A 5,877-nucleotide genomic window follows, 5' to 3' on the forward strand; every position below is an offset into this window, starting at 1 on the left:
TGACAGACGCAAAAGAATCACTGGATTCTATTCCAACCTGATTGAGAACCGACAGATGATTAGCCGTGCTGTGACAGGGTGCGTTGAACATTTTCACTGAGAGGATGGAAGGTAGCCACTGACAACGGTGAAACCCTACATACAGCTTGCCATGGAAAGGAGTAAGAAGGATTGGATAAAGACAGTAGGAAGCAGAGAGACGGAAGGGACAAAGCATCTTCATACGCTTATCTGAAATTCCTACCAATGAATTACATAAGTATCTCTATCTTTATCTTTATGTTTTATTCATCATTCATAACCATTTGAGTTTTCCTGACTAAGATTTACAAGGTGACCATAGCTTGCTTCATACCAACAATCTCTGTGGAATCGACCCTTACTCGCGTAAGGTTTATTACTTGGACGACCCAGTACACTTGCTGGTTAGTTGTGCGAAGTTGTGATAGAGAGTTGAGATTATAATTGTGCGTACCATGTTGATGGCGCCATTGATGATCACAATTTCGCCCACCAATTTCCTTGTTTGATATACTTGTGCTTGCATCTATTACTGTTGGTGACTGGGAGGTTTGCAGGATTTGGAAAGGGAATGTTAGTTAGTCTTAAGATCCTTAAGTTAGTCGCCTATTTACATTTCTTATGGTTTAGCATGTTTATGCATTTTGATTATAATTTGGAAGTTCTAGGATTGTCTTCGGCTTTTCCAGGACATTACATGTTAGATATTTTGGCACTGTTATCATGCTGAGAACCTCCGGTTCTCACCCATGCAGATTTTGTAGTTTTCAGATGCAGGACGTGAGGCTCCTCGCTGAGGCATGCTGGAGACTTTCTTTTGGCAGAGATCCTTGTATTTTAGGATTTTATTTTGGCTATTATATACCTGTTTAGATACTACATTCTCCACTGTATACATATATACTTTGTTTTGGGCTCCTCCTAGAGGTTATTTTGGAGAAGCAGGATTTATATATTGTCTTTTGGGTTGTCTTTTGGGATTTTCTTTATTATATATGTATGTATACTGTATGCTTGGACCGGATATCTTTGTAAGCCGACTCTCGAGTCTTGATATATGTATTTTGGCACTCTTTTGTATAACTCTTCGCCATAGTTTGATCTCTAGCTGTTCGTTTGCGTTAACGATCGGAGTGTCGCGCTTCTCGATTTATCGGTTTAAAATTACCCACTTTTCTTCAAAGGCTCCTAGTTATGAACATTTTTGCAATACTATATGTACTAAATTTTATTTTAGAGGTCGTAATACCTCGCCACCTCTATTTTATAACTTAAGCATAAGACTTCTTGTGGTAGGGTGTTACATTATGGTATCAGAACAATTCGTTCCTGTAGAGCCTGAGGGACGGACTGACTATGCTTCTGTTCATTCTCTGTGTCTGTGTTTATGTGCTATTAGGATATCTGACTGATAAACATAGCATAAAGTCCATGAGTTACATTTAGAACTTTGAAGCACTAGGCTTGCAATATTGAGACTGATCACCTTGATATCACTTATTTGGTGTGGAGACAAATGCGAGCAAGAGGTAGGAATCAATTTGAGGAACACGAGACAAATGCGAACAACCCTGTGAACTTTATGGCGGCATTGTAGAACTTGGCTGCTGCTATACAGGCCACTGCTGAGGCACTTGGACAGTAGATGAACAATAATCAAAATGGGGGAAATGGCAGAAATAAGACTCAAGGCCCGATGACGCTAGCGACCTTCTTAAGCAGTGCGTCGATTTTGCTACTTATCTACTCACCAAAGAAGCATCACATTGGTAGCAGGGAACCCAACATCTCATACAGCAGGGCGATGATCCTATCACCTGGAATGCCTTCCAGGTGGAATTCTACAAGAAGTACTTTCAAAATTCTGCCCGAACGGCCATGGAACTGGAGTTACTGCAGCTGAAGCAGGGTGCAATGTCAGTATCTGAGTATACAGATAAGTTTGAGGAGCTGCTCAGATTCTCCCGCATGTGTCAAGGGGCTCCGGGAGACTTCGAGGAGTGGAAGTGCATCAAGTATAAGGGAGGACTTCAGAGTGGCATTCTGAGCTCCGTTTGACCGACGGAGATTAGGGTCTTTTCTAAACTTGTGAACAAGAGTCGTGTCGCTGAAGAATGTGTGAGGAAGGCTGCTGAGGTGAAGAATGACCGTCAGGAGTCCCACCACAGGGAGCACAATCAAGGATTCGCGACAAAGGGTCAAGAGTTTAAGAGGAGATGACACCCACAACATTTTCCTCATAAACGGAATCACTTTTTGACGAATGAGGAATTACAAGGAAACGGTAAGGGAAAACAGACCGCGGCTGCTTCAGATGTTTCGAGTTGTCAGAGATGTGAACGTCGTCACCCAAGTAGGCCGTGTCGTTATGGTTCGGGCATGTGTTACAATTGCTGGAAGTCAGGACATTTCGTCAGAGATTGCCCACACAGGAGGGACTGAGGTACTATTGGATCCAATCCTCAGATTCGAGGTAATAAGAAAACTGAAAACTTAATTCTTTACCACTTTATTCAATACTGGCGACTAGTATTCACTCATAACACATGGTTGAATAATCATGATCTGTTCTAGACGACCCTAAGTTATTTTGATAGAAGGATTGGTTAGCATAGATGAATAGGAAGATCCTTAATATAATGCGATCAGAGTGATGCGGCGGAGGCGAGAGACTCCGGAGGTGAGATGCTGTGAGGATTGGTAAAGCGCGAGTGACGATTGGTTAGATTGAGAAGGGAACCCTCACGCGGACTCATGGAGTGAACGATATTTTCAAGGACGAAGTGAAGTTCTTGGCCATGTAGTGAGTAAACGGGGGGTAGCTGTAGATCCTTCTAAGGTGGAAGCAGTGATGGATTGGGGGCGACCGACCTCAGTTACTGAGATAAGAAGTTTTCTGGGTCTATCTGGCTCCTATCGGAGGTTCATCAGAGGCTTCTCGCAAGAAGCTTTGCCACTGGCAAGTTAACCTGCTAGGATGCGTCGTTTGTTTGGACTTCTGAGTGTGAGCAAAGTTTTCAAGCATTGAAGTAAATTTTAACTACTGCACCTGTGTTGGTATTACCTGAACCGAATGAACCTTTTGAGGTGAATTGTAATGCCTCGCTAAAGGGTTTGGGGTGCGTGTTGATGCAGCACCAGAAGGTGGTGGCTTATGCCTCACGGCAGTTGAGACCTCACAAGGTTAATTACCCGACGCACGACTTAGAACTTGTTGCAGTTGTGTTTGCATTGAAGGTGTGGAGGCATTACCTCTATGGAGTTAAGTTCCAAGTTTTCTCTGATCACAAGAACTTGAAATACCTCTTTCATCAGAAAGAACTTAATATGAGACAGAGGAGGTGAATAGAGTTACTAAAGGATTACAACTTTGAGCTAAGTTACCATCCAAGGAAGGCGAATGTCGTAGCGGATGCGCTAAGTCAGAAATCGCTGTATGCTTCTTGGATGATGCTTCGAGAAGAGGAGTTGTTCAAGGCATTCGAGAGTCTAAAGATCGACGTTCAAGAAGTGGCTGGAACTCTGTGTTTGAGTCAATTGCATATCTCAAGTGATTTTAGATCCAAACTCCTGAAGGCTCATCAAAACGATGACGGCATTGTTGAAGGTGTTGCAGACTATTGAGCAAGGAAAGCAGTGGAGAGTGTCCAAGGATCAAGATGGATTATGGATATTCAAGGGTAGGATCATTGTGCTGGATGTTGGAACCTTGCAGCAAGATATATTGAAGGAACCGCATAAAAGCGAATTTTTGATCCACCCTGGGAGTACTAAGATGTACCATGATTTAAAGGCTATGTTCTGGTGGCCTGGTATGAAGAATGATCTAGCGGAGTATGTCTCGAAGTGCTTAACCTATCAAAAGGTGAAGATTGAACATCAAAGACCCTTTGGGACATTGCACCCCTTGGAGATTCCACAATGGAAGTGGGAGAGCATTGCGATGGATTTTATATCGGGATTACCGAGGACTAGAACCGGTTTGATGCTGTCTGGGTAATTGTGGATCGGCTGACGAAGTCAGCTCATTTTCTACCCATTCGGATGAACTATACTCTTGAAGAGTTAGCACGCTTATATACCAAGAAAATTGTGAGACTTCATGGTGTGCCTATTACTATAATTTCTGACAGAGATCCTCGTTTCACTTCGAGGTTCTGGGGTGCATTTTAGAAAGCTCTCGAAAACCATTTGAGCTTAAGTACAGCTTACCATCCTAAAATAAATGGTCAATCTAAGAGGATGATCCAGACCCTGGAAGATATGTTGAGGGCTTGTGTTTTGGACCAGCCGGCGAATTGGGGTCGCTATATGCCGCTAGTGGAGTTTGCGTACAATAATAGCTACCATGCGAGCATCAGAATGGCTCCGTATAAGGCTCTGTATGGGAGGAAATGCCAATCTCTGCTGTGCTGGTATGAGATCGAGGAAAAAGGTTTGATAGGGCTGGAATGGATAGCTAAAACTACCGGGCAAGTTAAGAAAATCAGAGATAGGATGCTTACTTCTCAGAGCCGTCAGAAGGGTTACGCCGATCAGAGGCGAAAACCTTTAAAGTTTGAGGAAGGAGACCATGCTTTCCTTAAGGTTACTCCGACAACAGGAGTAGGTTGAGCGATTAAGACGAAAAAGTTGAATCCTCGATACATCGGTCCGTTTTAGATTCTTGAGAGGGTTGGACCGGTGGCGTATCAAATGGCTCTACCGCCTCATCTTTCGAATCTGCACGATCTGTTTCACGTGTTGCAGCTTTAGAAATACACTCCTGATGCTAACCATGTGTTAGAACCCGAATCGGTTCAGATAAGAGAAGATTGGACTTTGCAGGTGACTCCGGTTAGGATCGATGACACAAGTATTAAAAAGTTACGCGGGAAAGAGGTTTTATTAGTGAAAGTGGCATGGAGTTGAGCCAGTGTTGGGGAGCAAACCTAGGAGCTTGAATAAGAGATGCGAGCGGACTACCCACACCTATTCTCAGGTAACTAAATCCGAATTTTGTGGACAAAATTCCCATTTAAATGGGTAAAATGTAAAACTTGGTTAATTTATAGATAATTAACACATAAATCAAAATATATTCTAGAAAGTGAGAAATGAGATTTTTATGGTTTTACGTGGTAGAGAAATTCGAAACGAGAATTTCGACACCAATTTTAAAGAAATTGGCCCAAGATTAGGCGAACGGGCCAAACGGACCCAAGTTGGGCCCTGGGCCCAGGCAAGCCTCATAAATTAAAGAGAGCTCAGCTCTCTTTCTCTTCACAACACACACACACGCGCTGGTTATGGAGAGGGAAACAATAAAACCCTTGCTCCTATTCATCTCAATCTTCCATGGTTGATAACTTTTAATCCGGAGCTCCGATTGATGCACAATTTGCGGCCACGCGACCATGGCGTCGATCTCTACAAAACCAATACAAGAAATCTTGAGGTAAGCCATGTTTTCTTCTTCGAATTCTCAGCCTTTATTTTTGAGTTTCTTAGGTAAAATGTTGAGATTTTGAGCTCCTTTGTGTTATAGGATCAAATTAACTTAAGGAAAAGGCTTGTTCTTGCTCCCTTGATCCTTTGGTAAGGTAAGAGACCTCAAACCCTAGTAAGAATATTGAATTTGTGGTTTTGGGTATTGAGATTATTTATGTTTTGGTGTGATATTGTGGCTTAGGCATTGTATATATGTGTATTGGAGCTTAATTGGTGGTTTTAGAAAGCTTGGAAAGGATCTTGGTGCTTAGAAATCTGTTAGTGAGGCTTTGGGAACCTTGAAAGGTGAAAATCTAAGTGTTCCGGGTGGAACGGGAATCGGCCAAGGTATGGTTTCTGTTTCCGGTATCTAAAATGTAATGTGGT

Source organism: Arachis duranensis, chromosome 7 (assembly GCF_000817695.3).
Source record: "Arachis duranensis cultivar V14167 chromosome 7, aradu.V14167.gnm2.J7QH, whole genome shotgun sequence".
Classification (NCBI taxonomy): Eukaryota; Viridiplantae; Streptophyta; class Magnoliopsida; order Fabales; family Fabaceae; genus Arachis; species Arachis duranensis.